Source organism: Hyla sarda, chromosome 5 (genome assembly GCF_029499605.1).
Source record: "Hyla sarda isolate aHylSar1 chromosome 5, aHylSar1.hap1, whole genome shotgun sequence".
Classification (NCBI taxonomy): Eukaryota; Metazoa; Chordata; class Amphibia; order Anura; family Hylidae; genus Hyla; species Hyla sarda.
Genome location: NC_079193.1, coordinates 293,660,630 through 293,677,066, shown reverse-complemented (window position 1 = coordinate 293,677,066; position 16,437 = coordinate 293,660,630). Strand labels below are relative to the sequence as shown.

General features: G+C 43.9%; 1 protein-coding gene across 4 annotated transcripts in view; it reads left to right on the top strand.

Annotated features, from left to right (window-relative positions):
* The window catches only part of LOC130274095 (cytochrome P450 7A1), a 72,448-nt gene that overhangs the window by 2,832 nt on the left and 53,179 nt on the right, over window positions 1-16,437 (top strand). Inside the window, exon 1 of one of the 4 annotated variants that reach the window (XM_056522000.1) lies at window positions 6,326-6,385. The exons of the other annotated variants lie outside the window; for them this stretch is intronic. The gene's annotated coding sequence lies outside the window, so the exon portion shown is untranslated. Of the gene's footprint in view, window positions 1-6,325; window positions 6,386-16,437 lie in introns of those variants that run through there. 4 annotated transcript variants of the gene reach the window in all.

The following is a 16,437-nucleotide window of genomic DNA, read 5'->3' as shown; positions in this document are numbered from 1 at the left end:
CACTGCGACCGCCCCCCCGAACCAACGCACCGCGTCACCCCCCCCCCCCCCACCGTAGTGCTGGGCGGTGTACCGGTATGGATTTTTGCCCATACCGCTATACCGATTGGGCCCCTCCCCCACCCTCCGAGTCAATTAAAAAAATTAAACTTACCCGTAATGGGGGTGGTCCGGGCCATCCATCCTTCCTGTAGTGTCCGGCGGCATTCCGGGTGGAGGGTGAACCGGTCCGGGCTGTCCTTCCCTGGGGGTCATCTTCTCCACTCCGGGCCGGTTCCAGCCTAGTACGCTGCATAGACGCCGCTACGCCTTGACGTCAGGTGCGTCGCTGCGCACGGGCGTCACTGCGCAGCGGCGTCTATGCTGCGTTACTAGGCCGGAGCCTGCCCGGAGTGGAGAAGATGACCCCCGGAGAAGGACAGCCCGGACCAGTTCACCCTCCACCCGGAATGCCGCCGGACACTACAGGAAGGAAGGATGGCCCGGACCACCCTAACAGGTCGGGGGAGAGAAGCGGGTGGTGTCGGCGGCGGCGGCCTATGGCACCGCAAAAGCCACTGCAGTGCATTGATTTAAAGCGCCCGCTTTAAATCAATGATCTGCAGCGGTGTCGCGGGGGGGATAAATAGCCGATAACTTATACCGGAATATCGGTATAAGTTATCGGCTATCGGCCCTAACCTCCACCGATTATCGGTATTGGCCCTAAAAAACAAATATCGGTCGATCCCTAGCTCCTACTCTAGACAATTCCTAAAATGGACAGAGATGTCAGCAGAGAGCATGTTGTCAGACAGAAAGGAAATTCAAAAAGAAAAGAACTCCCTCTGTAGTATATGCTGTAGCAGCTGATAAGTACTGAAAGGATTGGGATTTTTTAATAGAAGTAATTGACAAATCTGTTTAACTTTCTGGCACCAGTTGATTTAAAAGAAAATGTTTTCCAGTGGAGTACCCTTTAAGGACTCTAGACAATTTTAGTTTTACGTTTTCGTTTTTTTCCTCCTCGCCTTCAAAAAATCATAACTTTTATATTTTTATCCACAGACTAGTATGAGGGCTTGTTTTTTGCGCGACCAGTTGTCCATTGTAATGCCCTCAATCACTTTTCCATAAAATGTATGGCGCAACCAAAAAAATACTATTTGTGTGGGGAAATTAAAAAGAAAACCGCAATTTTACTAATTTTGGAAGGTTACGTTTTCACACCGTACAATTTACGGTAAAAATGACATGTGTTCTTTATGTGTTTTTCACATTTATTTACTTTTATTTTTACACATTAATAGTCCCCATAGGGGACTATTTATAGCAATCATTCGATTGCTAATACTGTTCTGTGCTATGTATAGGACATAGCACTGATCAGTATTATCGGTCATCTTCTGCTCTGGTCTGCGGTAAGGCAGATAAAAGCAGAAGACGCCGGGAAGGCAGCGGAGGCAGGTGAGGGGACCTCCGGCTGCCGTGCTGAACGATCTAAAAACAGGATAGAAGGCGCTCCATAGGGTAATACCACCGGAGATGGGGGGGGGGAGGGGAGAGTAAAAGCTAAATTAAAACTGCTCACCCTGGGTGGTTGTGTAACAACATACACAACAATGGGAATCGCTTGGATACGATGGTCCGTCTGCAGCCCTCCTGGTGTGGAGTCCACAATGTGTACATGCGAGAGAAGGCTTCAGTAAGGAGTACAGGAGTACGTCGGCGCTGAACGGACCCAGGACACAGCAGGTAGGAAATAAAATCCAGTTTATTTGATGCAACGCGTTTCCCTGCGCAAGCGCAGATTCATCACGCATGATGAATCTGCGCTTGCGCAGGGAAACATGTTGCATCAAATAAACTGGATTTTATTTTCCTACCTGCTGTGTCCTGGGTCCGTTCAGCGCCGACGTACTCCTGTACTCCTTACTGAAGCCTTCTCTCGCATGTACACATTGTGGGACATGTATCATTTCCAGTGTATAATAGAAGTTTTTTACCCCTCTGCCTGTTGTGTAAATTTGGCGCAGCTGCGTTAAATTTATCATTCTTGTGCAGCTACTTTCTTGAATTGCGTTTAAATTTAGAATTCTCCTCAGAGCATAAATTTACACCGCAGCTCTATTTAGTAGGAGCTTTGTCTGCAGCGTTTCTGCACCTAAACAGTAAATGTGTCCTCGTTATTAGTTTTAGAATTCTTTTTCTTCATTATGTAGAGTTTTAATCTCACAATAATACCACTTTTTGCACCCAATTATAACACATCAATTATACCAATGTCCTTATTCTTCATTTAACATCTGTGACACCCCTGTGCAAATCACCTCAAATGTACATGGTGCACTCTACCTTATGGGCCTTGTTGTGCGCCCGCAGAGCACTTTGCCCCCACATATGTGGTATCTCCGTTCTCTGGCTAAATTGTGTCCCAAAAAATGGTTGTTTTTTTTCTCATTTACCTCTTGTGAAAATGTAAAGTATGCGGCAATACCTGCATGTCAGTGTAAATAATTTTATTTTTATACACTAACATACTGGTGTAGACTCCAACTGTTCCTTTTCATAATGGGTAAAAGGAGAAAAAGCCCCCCAAAATCTGTAAGGCAATTTCTCCCGAGTACGGCGGTACCCCATATGTGACCCTAAAATGTTGCCTTGAAATACGACAGGGTTCCGAAGTGAGAGCGCCATGCGCATTTGAGGCCTAAATTAGGGTTTTGCATAGGGGTGGACATAGGGGTATTCTATGCCAGTGTTTCCCAAACAGGGTGCCTCCAGCTGTTGCAAAACTCTCAACAAGCCTGGACAGTCAATGGCTGTCCGGCAATACTGGGAGTTGTTGTTTTGCAACAGCTGGAGGCTCCATTTTGGAAACAGTGCCGTACCAGAAGTTGTTCATATTTATTGGGGAGGGGGGCTGTGTAGCGGTATGTGTATATATGTATATATATATATATATATATATATATATATAGTGTTTTTTACTTATTTTATTTAAGTGTAGTGTAGTGTAGTGTTTTTAGGGTACAGTCACACGGGCGGGGGTTGACAGCGAGTTTGCTGCATCTCAATCTTGCAGCACTCCCTGTAAACCTCCGCCCATGTGAGTGTACCCTGTCCATCCACATTGGGGGGAGGGGGGGAAACATCCAGCTGTTGCAAAACTACAACTCCGAGCATGCCCTTTGGCTGTCCGTGCATGCTGGGAGTTGTAGTTTTGCAACAGCTGGAGGCACACTGGTTGCGAAACACGGAAACAGACTCAGTGTTTCGCAACCAGTGTGTTGTCAGCTGTTGCAAAAACTTCAAATCTCAGTATGCAGTGACAGTAGAAGGACATGCTGGAACTTGTAGTTATGCAACAGCTGGAGGCATACTGCTACAACTCCCAGCATGCCCTTTGGCAGTCCGTGCATGCTGAGGGTTGTAGTTATGAAACAGCTGTAGGCACACTACACTGGTTGCAAAACACTTGAAAGTTTTTTACTTAACTTAGTGTTTCCAAACCAGTGTGCCTCCAGCTGTTGCACAACTTCAATTCCCAGCATGCATGGTCTGTCAGTGCATGCTGGGCATTATAGTTTGGAGGCACAGCTGGAGGCACACGGGTTGGGAAAAAGAGTTAGGAAACGAACAATGTTTCCCAACTAGTGTGCCTCCAGCTGTTGCAAAACTATAATTCCCAGCATGGCCAGACATGCTGGAAGTTGTATTTCGGCAATATCTGAAGGGTCAGATGTTGACGAACTACAACTCCCAGCATGCTTGGGCAGTCTGGGCATGCTGGGAGTTGTAGTTTTGCAACAGCTGGAGGTCCACAGTTTGTAGACCACTGTATAATGGTCTCCAATCTGTGGTCTTCCAGATGTTACAGAACTACAACTCCCAGCATGCCTGGACAGACTGAGCATGCTGAGATTTGTAATTTTGGAACATCTGGAAGAGCACAGATTGGAGACCGTTATACAGTGGTCTCCAAACTGTGGCCCTCCAGATGTTGCAAAACTACAACTCCCAGCATGCCCAGAAAGCCAAAGGCTGTCTGGGCATGCTGGGAGTTGCAGTTTTGAAACTCCCAGAGGCAGCAGTGAGAACGCTTTACGGCGATCTCACTGCTGCCAATGAAGATGCCGCCCTGCTGCTGCAAACTCACCGCGGGGACGCACCACCCCCGGGACCGCCTGGAGGACGCCGCTCGTGCTGGGACCGCTCAGGACACCGCATGGCCGGGTAAGTGACGCTGGGGGACGGGTAAGGGACACTTAGCAGAGCGGTGTGTGTCTCGATCCCCGTGATCCGGACTCACACACCGCGATGCTATCAGCTAGTCAGATTAGACTAGCTGATAGCAGCGATCGCTGGGGGGGGGATGAAACCCCCCGTGGTCACATGGTAAGATTGCTGGCTATCAGTGATAGCCACCATCTTACTGGGCGCTGGGGAAAAGTATAACGGAAAGCAGTAAATTGTAAAAATAAAAGGAGAATGATCTACAGTGTTAAGTGGATTACAAAGCTATTTTAATGTGACGGAGCTTGTTCAGTGATAAGTAAGATATCAAACATTTCCTATGTAAATGTATTAAATTGTTGGATCATAAAATAACAAAACCAATATACAAGTGATCTAATGAATAACTGAACTGGAAACAAATATTCTATATGCAAATTATTTTAAAAGTGCTTTGGAATAACCAAGGAGTAAAAAGCAATATAAAGCAAACCAAATGAGGAATTGAGATAGGAAAGTTAAAACATTCTGGTGGTTCCTTAGTAGAATTTTCCTTCAGAAATAGAAAGGATTGCTACGTGCAGTTAAAGTTGGCTTATATTTATGGGGAAAAAGACGCACTTGCGTCAAAATTTTTGGTGCAAAGGAAAAGAACGCAGGTAATAAATCCATGTGAACTATAGATGTCACTCCACGGTACCCTGATTCAGCCACATCTGGAGGATATGCTCTACCAAAACGTGCGCCAAACAATGCGCAAAAAAAAGGGCTTGCGCAAAATTTTGGGGAAAAAAATACACACAAAACAGGGGTAAAATCTTTGATACATGTCCCCCATTGTGCTGGATGATCGGATCGCCGCAGCAGTGCTCTGATCCGATCCTCCATTTTAATGACCGCGATGCTGCAGATGCCGTGATCTGTATTGATCACGGCATCTGAGGGGTTAATGGCGGACATCCACGGGATCGCGGATGTCCACCATTACGGGCGGGTCCCTGGCTGTGATCAGCACACGGGACCTGCCGCGCATGATCCGGGCAACGCTCCGATGCTCACGGTGATGCTTAGGACGTAAATGTATGTCCTGGTGCGTTAAGTACCACCTCACCAGGACGTACATTTACGTCCTGTGCCCTTAAGGGGTTAAGGACCAGGACCATTTTGGCCTTAAAGGAGCATTCCAGCACAAAATAATTTACCCCCTATCCAAAGGATAGGGGATAAGTTATAGATCGCGGGGGGTCTGAGCACTGGGGTCCCCCGGGATCTCCTGGACGGGGCCGCGGTAGTCTGCAGGAAGTGAAGTTCCGTCCCCAGCAGAAAGCCACGGCAGACACGCCCCTCCATGTATCTCTATGGGGTACATGGAGGGGGCATGTCGGCTGCCTCGTCATGCGGGGACGGAATGCCCCCTTTCCAGCATACTACTGAGGCCCCATCCAGGAGATCCCTGGGGGGCCCAGCGCTCGGACCCTCCGCAATCTATAACTTATTCCCTATACTTCGGATAGGGGATAAGTTATATTGCACTATAGATCTCCTTTAAGGACCAGACCAAATTTTTTTTTTAATTTTCGTTTTTTCCTCCTGGCCTTCTTAAAATCATAACTCTTTTATATTTCCATCCACAGACCCATATGAGGGCTTGTTTTTTGCGTCACCAATTGTACTTTGTAATGACATTGATTATTTTACCATAAAATGTACGGCACAACCAAACAAATATTATTTATGTGGGAAAATTGAAAAGAAAACCGCAATTTAGCAAATTTTGGAAGGTTTTGTTTTCACGCTGTACACTTTACAGTAAAAATTACATGTTTTCTTTATTCTGTGGGTCAATAAGATTAAAATGATGCCTATGTTATATGCTTTTCTATAATTGTACAGCTTAAAAAAAAAATCTCAAACTATTTTAACAATATGTTTGAAATTGAAATTTAACAGTATGTTTGAAATTGCCCTATTTTGACCACCTATAACTTTCTAATTTTTCTGAATATGGGGCTGTCATGATCACACCCTATCGGTCCAACTAAGACGCTAGAGAGAGTGTGATGGTGCGAGGGTTAAAGCCGCCAGACCTCTGGGTATCCACTACTAGTCCCAGCAAGTCACCAAATTAACCCTTAGATAAACGTATTTTACCAGAGCTGCCTTCAGAAAGGTGAGGTGATTAATTAAACATTTAATCTGATAAAAGGTATCACAGTGCTAAATATATAAAAATACAGGAACAAATGACATATAGGTATAACAATATATAAAAGAGTTTTGCAAGGCAAGTTCAGAAAACAAAAGATGAAGTTCTTACAGCATGATGATATAGCAGTCCATGAGAGAGCTGTTCTTAGGATGGTCTTGTCAGCTTGTGACCCAGCTTTTAACAACCAACTTTTTAGTCTAGCATTGTTTTAAATATCATATCTGCTTTCTTGGGAGGGAGACTCCATTCCCCCCTCCCCTCTGATCCCCACCAGGGGGTCTTCTCTCTTCCTGGCCCCTTATCTGTTTAATTATATGATGGGACCAGAGTGCATGACTTCAAAAAAGCCTTTGACTTCAAAGGAGATGTAAACAAACAGCCAGACCCCCCAATAAAATGCAATACACAAAACCCACAGTTTGAATGACCTCTCACCCATGTCTTGGATGATCCATCACACACAGTTGTTATAATTATAATACACATTTGGGTTTTAATAATCAGGCCTTGGGCCTGACAGGGGCTGTATGAGGGCTCATTTTTTGTGCCATGATCTGTAGTTTTTATCGGTACCACGTTTGCTTAGGTTTTACTTTTTATACATTTTTGATAAAAATTTTTGGGAATAAAATGTCACAAAAAAGCAGCAATTTGGGACTTTATATTTTTTTACATTTACGCCGTTTACCGTACGGGATAATTAACAATAAATTTAATAGTTCAGACTTTTGCGCACGCAGCAATACCAAATATGTGTATTATTTTTTTACGCTTTTTTGGGGGTAAAATGGGAAAAACGGACATTTTACCTTTTTATTGGGGAAGGGGATTTTTCACATTTTTTTTACTATTTTATTTTGCATTTTTTTACTTTTTTTTAAACACTTTTTATGTCCCCATAGGGGACTATTTATAGCAATCATTTGAGGGGAGGGGACCTCCGGCCGCCATACTGGATGATCCGATCCCGGCCGCAGCGCTGCAGGCGATCTGATCATCCATTTTCAGAGTACCGCACTGCCGCAAATCTGTATTGATCACAGCATCTTGAGGTGTTAATGGCGGACATCCGCGCGAATGCGGATGTCCGCCATTACCGGCGGGTCCCTAGCTGCTGATAGCAGCCGGGACCTGCCGCGCATGACGCGAGCACTGGTCCGGTGCTTGCGGTCATGGTGAAGCGTAAATGTACTATTGAATAAGTGGGCTCAACCACAAAAAATATTATTAATGGGTGCTTATCTATGCTTTAAAACAAAATTTACAGCCAAAATAGAAAAAGCAAAGCAAAAAGTGATAGCACACCAAGAGTATACATCAAAGTTAATCTTTATTATACAAAAATAGCCATATGTAATTAAAAGCGCGTTCCGTCACACTTGGTGACTTCCTCAGGGGCGCATCTGAGGAAGTCACCAAGTGTGACGGAATGCGTGGGGATCTAGGTTTTTTTTGGGGGGACACCCGCTCTCTACATAACAGTGTGACGTACATGTATTTGCTCCTTTGACTATATGATGTGACTTGGGATATTTGATCATTTTATGTTGCAGCTGTAGTGTATCTATTGCATTGTTTATGTAGAAATTGCTTATTTTGCTTGCAGTGAGACCATTTACTTTTTGTTCATGAGTTTGGACCATTAGAGCTGCCATTTGTGTATCATATGTTATATTGTGTTGGGGCTAAAAGTCACAGGGAGAATATTGCACTTTATTATTGAGAGATTTGACAGGTGTCCTTGTTTGTGGGGGAGCACCAGATCAGCTCTGGGATCCCTCCCAATGGCTTAAGGTGTTCAGATATGTTTTGTGGACCTCCTTTTTAAATGTTTTTAATTACATGTGGCTATTTTTGTATAATAAAGATTAACTTTGATATATGTGCTATCACTTTTTGCTTTGCTTTTTCTATTTTGGTTGAGCGTAAATGTATGTCATGGTGCGTTAAGTACCACGGCACCATGACGTACATTTACGTCCATTGTCGTTTAGGGGTTAATTTTAGCATTTTGTTTTTTTTCTTCTACGCCCAAGAGGCATAACTCTTAGGCTAGGTTCACACTACGGAATTCCCTCCTACAATTCCGCTTTGAGATTGCAGGCAGAAATTCCGCTTACTAAAATGTATAGTATAGTGAATGGGTTTCTGTTCACAAATTCACACTTCGGAATTTGTGAACGGAAAATCCGTTTGGAAATTTCCGCCTGAAGAATGGCTTTGCTAATTCTTCAGGCGGAAATACTCACAGAACACATTGCAGTCTATTGGAGACTTCAGTGTCCGCGCGGTCCTGATTCAGTCGGCGCTGGCCGCACTCGGAATCTCCGGGCGGAAATTTTCTGCCCGGAGATTCCGCAGTGTGAACCTAGCCTTATTTTTCCACCCACAGATCCATATAATGGTTTGTTTTTTGCATGACCGATTGTACTTTGTAATGACACCTTTCATTTTACTATACAATGTGTGGCGCAACCCAAAAAATATTATTTGCAAAGAAAACCGCAATTTTATTAATTTGGGGGGGTTGTTTATATGGAGTGCCCTTTACTGTAAAACTTACAGGTTCCCTTAACCCCTTAAGGACATTTAAAAAAAAAAAAAAATTTACCCAGCCTTAGGCTATGTTTACATGGCGGAATGTCCGCACGGAGAATATGTGGACACTGCGGGGCATAGGCATAACATGCCGGCGCTATGACCACACAAGAATGCGCTGTCTCATAGACGACTGTGCATTCCGTGAAGACGCAACACAAAGAATGAAGGTGTTTATTCTTTGTGCGGATGCAGAAAATGGAATTTCCATGCCAGAAACATCTAGCGAGGAAATTCCGCCATGTGCACAGTGCAGCAGAATCCTGTTGAATTCAACCGTGTGAAGATGCCTTATGTTCACACAGACCAAAAACACAGTTTTCATCTCCTGTTGACTCCAATGCGGAATGTTGAAATAAGCATGTGGTTATCAAAAAACAGTGCTGCAAAAGGAAGGGAATTTGGAAGAAAAGTCTGAAAAGCCAAATAAAAAATCACCTCAAAATCTGCCCAAAAAAACACACTTCAAATTCCACACTGATTTTGAGGTGGTTTTTACACTGCCATTTTTTTCCCAAGTGAACCTATCCTTAACCCCTTACCAGCCCATGACCTACATCTTACAGATGTAGGCTGCCAATGCCCACCAGTTATGACTTAACTGTTAAACAATAATTTTTTTTTAACAAGTTCTGGATGTTTGTCTCTCATGTCTATGGGGAAAAATGCCATGTGGTTTTAGCATTGGCCTTAGGCTGCATTTATATGTTCAGGTTTTTAATTGCAATTAATTAATACAAAGCAAGGAATGTATTTGAAAACCCACTTGGCATTTTTGTAACCCCATATGTGGATGTAAAGTGCTCTGCGGGTGAATTACAATGCTCAGAAGAGATGGAGCGCCATTGGCTTTTGGAGAGAAAATTTGTCCAGAATTGAAGGCCACGTGTATTTACAAAGCCCCCATGGTGCCAGAACTTTGGATCCCCCCCCCCCCATACATGTGACCCCATTTTGGAAAACTACACCCCTCACGGAATGTAATAAGGGGTGCAGTGAGCATTTACACCCCACTGGCCTTTGACAGGTCTTTGGAACAGTGGGCTATGCAAATTAAAAATAAAATTAGGAGGGTGTGTCTAAATAATTAAAAAGTCTGGTAAACTAGATGTTAGGGACTGTAGAAAGAACACAAAGGAAGAGAGACAAGGGAAAAAGAAAGACCAAGAACTCTCTACAACACACAGGAAATAGGTCCAACAAGGTGAAAAAGCCATGTGAGATCCCAGCAAGTCGAATTGATCACATGGTACCAGGCCAATGGCTATACATGATGACATGATGGTGAGATGGGCCGTTCAGTGCTCCTAAGAGCCAAAGCGATGTTCTTACATAGACTTGGTAAGAGACACAAAAATGGTGTTCCATTTAATTAAGACTAATTTAGATAATGTGGATGGAATTATACCATTTAGATTGGTGAATATATTAATTAAATAAAATAAATAATTATCTTCATATTGAGATGATAGTTTTAGGATATTGTGAGACTTCATTCTACCTGCAGAGGAATCAAGACTAATAATCTCAAAGCATTAACCTCTTAAGGACGGCAGGCGTATCCATACACCCCTGTTTTAAAGTCCTTAAGGACTGAGGGCGTATGGCTACGCCCGTGAGAATTCCGGTTCCTGCCGCTAGCCAGTTGGGGACCGGACAGGGATGCCTGCTGAAATCATTCAGTAAAGCGATATTTATTGCTGCCCTTCTAGTGGTTGTCAAACTGCAAACTGCCTTTGGCTGTCTGGGCATGCTGGGAGTTGTAGTTTTGCAACATCTGGAGGGTCACAGTTTGGAGACCACTATTACAGTGGTGCCCAAACAGTAGCCCTCCAGATGTTGTAAAACTACAACTTTCAGCATGCCTAGACTGCCCAGGCATGTGGGAGTTGTAGTTCTGTAACATCTATTTTCATGAAAATTTTAAAATTGCTGCTATATTTGAAGCCCTCTAATTTTTTTCAAAAAGTAAAAAATTTCCATTTTATGATGCCAACATAAATTAGACCTATTGTATTTGTGAATCAATATAAAATTCATTTGGAATATCCATTTTCCTTACAAGCAGAGAGCTTCAAAGTTAGAAAAATTCAACATTTTCATGAAATTTGGGGATTTTTCACCAAGAAAGGATGCAAGTAGCGACAAAAATTTACCACTAAAAGAAGTAGAATATGTCATGAAAAAACAATCTCAGAATCAGAATAATTGGTAAAAGCATCTTAGAGTTATTAATGCATAAAGTGACAGTGGTCAGAATTGCAAAAAAGGGCTCAGTCCTTAAGGTGAAAAAGGGCTCAGTCCTTAAGGGGTTAAATAATTCCTTATCACCCACCCCCCATAGATATGAATGGAGGGGGCTTGAAGTGATGTCCCCAGTCCCGGAAACCCAGAGGTTTCCGAAACTGGAGACTCAGCTCCTGCATAGATTGCGGGTGCTGCTGGGAGATTGAGGGGGTCCCAGCGAACCCCCCCCCCCCCCCGCGATCATACATCTTATCCTCTATCATAGTTACATAGTTACATAGTTAGTATGGTTGAAAAAAGACATACGTCCATCAAGTCCAACCAGGGAATTGAAGTGAAGGGTGTAAGGGGATAAGGGAAAGGGATGTAGTTTTATAATTCTGCATAAGCATTAATGTTATTTTGTTCCAGGAATGTATCTAACCCTGTTTTAAAGCTGTTAATTGTTCCTGCTGTGATCAGTTCCTGAGGTAGACCGTTCCATAAATTCACAGTCCTCACGGTAAAGAAGGCGTGTCGCCCCTTTAGACTAAACCCCCCCTCGTCCTTTGGGGGGGTTTAACCTGGAACAGTTTTTCTCCATATTTTTTGTATGGGCCATTTATATACTTATATACGTTTATCATATCCCCCCTTTAACGTCTCTTCTCAAGACTAAACAATTGTAACTCCTTTAATCGCTCCTCATAGCTAAAATGTTCCATGCCCCATATTAGTTTAGTCGCTCGTCTCTGCACCCTTTCCATCTCCGCAGTGTCCCTTTTATGAACAGGCGACCAAAACTGAACAGCATATTCCAGGTGAGGCCGTACCAATGCTTTATAAAGGGGGAGTATTATGTCCCTGTCCCTTGAGTCCATGCCTCTTTTGATACATGACAATATCCTGCCGGCTTTGGAAGCAGCAGCCTGACATTGCATGCTATTCTGTAGTCTGTGATCTACAAGTACACCCAGATCCTTCTCTACCAGTGACTCTGCCAGTTTAATCCCCCCTAAGACATACGACGCATGCAGGTTATTAGTACCCAGGTGCATAACTTTACATTTATCCACATTGAACCTCATTTGCCAAGTGGATGCCCAGACACTTAGTCTATCCAAGTCATCTTGTAACCTATACGCATCCTCTATAGACTGTACCGTGCTACAAAGCTTGGTGTCATCTGCAAAGATAGAAACAGAGCTGTTAATACCATCCTCTATATCATTGATAAATAAATTAAACAGCAGCGGGCCCAGTACTGAACCTTGGGGTACACCACTAATAACCGGGGACCAATCAGAGTACGAATCATTGACCACCACTCTCTGGGTACGATCCATGAGCCAGTGTTCAATCCAGTTATAAACTAAAGTTTCCAAGCCCAAGGACCTTAACTTACCTGTCAGACGTCTGTGAGGGACAGTATCAAACGCTTTGGCAAAATCCAGAAACACTATATCCACAGCCATTCCTCTGTCAAGGCTCTATCATGAACAGGGGTACAGATATTACTGAACTTACCTCTCTAAGAACTCTTGGGTGTAGTCCATCCGGCCCTGGAGATTTGCTTACATTTACTTAACTTAACTTACCTTGTACCATCTCTACATTAAGCCAGTTCAGTACATTATATGATGTGTTACCAGCATTGACCTGGCCAATGTCAGCTCCTTTTTCCATAGTGTATACAGAACTAAAGAACCCATTCAGTAGCTCCGCCTTCTCTTGATCGCCCGTGACAAAACCTCCCCATTATCATTATTAAGGGATCCTACATGCTCTGTCCTTGGTTTTTTTGTATTTATATATCTAAAAAAATATTTAGGATTAGTTTTGCTTTCTTTGGCCACCTGTCTCTCATTTTGAATTTTTGCTGTTTTTATTACATTTTTACAGATTTTATTAAGCTCCTTGTACTGTTTAAATGTTATAGCTGACCCATCAGATTTGAATTTTTTGAAGGCTATTTTTTTGTTGTTTATTGCTCTTTTAACATCATGTGTCAGCCATGTAGGATTTAGTTTTAATCGTTTATATTTGTTCCCCTTTGGTATATATTTAGCTGTATAGTTATTTAGAGTTGATTTAAAGATGTCCCATTTACCTTCTGTATCAGTATTTGACAACACCTCCCCCCAGTCTATGTCCTGTAGTGCAGCTCTCAGCCCAGGGAAATTTGCCTTTTTAAAGTTATATGTTTTTGCCTTCCCCGCCTGTCTTTGTTTTCTACATTTTAAGTCAAAAGTAACTATATTGTGGTCGCTATTACCAAGGTTTTCCCGCACAGTTACATTACCAACCAGCTCTGCGTTGTTGGTAATGATCAGATCCAACAAGGCATCACTTCTTGTTGGGTCCTCCACAAACTGGCCCATAAAATTATCCTGCAATAAATTTAGGAATTTTCTCCCCTTTGTAATTTTAGCCAACCCCCGGCCCCAATCTATATCTGGATAGTTAAAATCTCCCATTATTACCACTGTACCTGCCCGGGCGGCCCTCTCTATTTGTTTATGAAGCCGAACTTCTATCTCTTCAGTGATATTAGGGGGTCTGTAGATTACACCAAATATTATTTTTTCAGTATTTCCCTCCTTTTGTAATTCTACCCACAGTGATTCCACATCCTCAGAATCATCACACACTATGGCATCGTTCACACTGACTTTCATACCACTTCTTACATACAGACAGACTCCACCACCTTTTCTGTTCATTCTATCCTTGCGAAACAATGTAAACCCCTGCAGATTAACGGCCCAGTCATGCGAGGAGTCCAGCCATGTCTCAGTGACCCCAACTATATCAATATGTTCCTCCAGTATCAAGGCCTCAAGCTCCCCCATTTTATTTGCTAGGCTTCTGGCATTTGTGAACATACACTTTACATTTCCATTAAGTTTTACACATATAGTCTCACTAATGGGATTTTCAGAGTTATAGGGGTTAATGTTATTATTTGAGTTATAAGGGCTAATTGTACTATTTAAGTTATTGGGGCTAATGGGATTTTTTTAGTTATTGGGTCTAACGTTATTATTTAAGTTATTGGGGCTAACTGTATTTTTTGAGTTAATTGGGCTTATTGTAGTTATTGAGTTATTGGGGCTAATGGGATTTTTTGAGTTATTGGGTCTAACGTTGTTATTTAAGTTATTGGGGCTAATGGGATTTTTTGCGTTATTGCGTCTAACGTTGTTATTTAAGTTATTGGGGCTAACGGTATTTTTTGAGTTAATGGGGCTTATTGTAGTTATTGAGTTATTGGGGCTGATGGAATTTTTTGAATTATTGGGATTACAATTTTTCGGGCTACATTTATTTTTACAGCTGGTTTGTAACGCATGGATCTCCTTATCCACTGCTCTTAACCTCCCCCCACAGGACTCCTCTCCACCCACCATTATGTCCTGACCCCTCTCTAACCTATCCATCCCACTGTCTGCTTTCTTTGCTTTATTATCCTCCCCCCACTCACCTTTGGATAGGGGATAAATGTTTATGCCCGGAATACCCCTTTAACCCCTTCCCGCAGAATGTCATATATAAACGCCGGGTTGTGCAGTGTGTTCGCGCATCCCGGCGTTTATAAATGACATTCAGTTAACCCGGCGATGCGCAGCATCGCACGGGTTAACTGGCAGAAGTCCCGCTGTTTCCAGCAGGGGACAACTTCTGCTTCACCCCCAGGACCATCCATTGATGGTCCTGGTCAGCGATCACTGTGATTGGTCCCTGTGGACCAATCACAGTGATCTGGGGTGAAAGTTCAGATCCCCCGCACTGCCCGCTCCTGGAAGTCGGGCAGAACGGGGGACGAAGGCTGCAGGGGCTCGCGGGGACCTGCGGCATTCGGGGGGAACACGTGGGGACCGGCGGACTTACCTGATCCAGCGGCGGGACCGAGGAGCAGCGCGCGACCGGCCACGTGGACGAGCAGCGACGGGTAAGTATGTGGTCCTCAGAGGCAGCAGTGAAGATCTTCACTGCTGCTTCTAGGAGTCTGAAAACTACAACTCCCAGCATGCCTAGACAGCCTTTGGCTGTCTGGGCATGCTGGGAGTTGTAGTTTTGCAACATCTGGAGGGCCCCAGTTTGGAGACCATTGTATAATGGTCTCCAATCTGTGCTCTTCCAGCTGTTGCAAAACTACAACTCCCAGCATGCACTGACTGTCCAGGCATGCTGGGAGTTTTAGTTCAGCAACATCTGGCCCTTCAGATGTTGCCGAACTACAACTCCCAGCATGCCCTTCAGCTGTCTGGGCATGCTGGGAGTTGTAGTTTTGCAACAACTGGAGACACACTGGTTGGGAAACATTGTTTCTAACTCAGTGTTTCCTAACCTGTGTGCCTCCAGCTGTTGCAAAACTATAACTCCCAGCATGCACTAACAGACCATGCATGCTGGGAGTTGTAGTTTTGCAACATCTGGAGAGCCCCAGTTTGGAGACCATTGTATAATGGTCTCCAATCTGTGCTCTTCCAGCTGTTGCAAAACTACAACTCCCAGTATGCACTGACTGTCCAGGCATGCTGGGAGTTTTAGTTCAGCAACACCTGGCCCTTCAGATGTTGCCGAACTACAACTCCCAGCATGCCCTTCAGCTGTCTGGGCATGCTGGGAGTTGTAGTTTTGCAACAACTGGAGACACACTGGTTGGGAAACATTGTCTGTTTCTAACTCCGTGTTTCCTAACCTGTGTGCCTCCAGCTGTTGCAAAACTATGACTCCCAGCATGCACTAACAGACCATGCATGCTGGGAGTTGTGGTTTTGCAACAGCTGGTGCAACCCCCCCCCCCCCCCCGTGAATGTACAGGGTACATTCACATGGGCGAGGCTTTTACAGTGGGTTTCTCGCATCTTGAGATGCAGCAAATTTTGCGCTGGGAAACTCGCTGTAATCCCCCGCCCATGTGACTGTACCCTAAAAACACTACACTACACTAACACAAAATAAAAGAAAAAGTTAAAAACACTACATATACACATACCCCTACACAGCCCCCCTCCCCCAATAAGAACGTCCGGTACACCACTGTTTCCAAAGCAGAGCCTCCAGCTGTTGAAAAACAACAACTCCCAGTATTGCCGGACAGCCGTTGACTGTCCACGCATGCTGGGAGTTTTGCAACAGCTGGAGGCACCCTGTTTGGGAATCACTGGCGTAGAATACCCCTA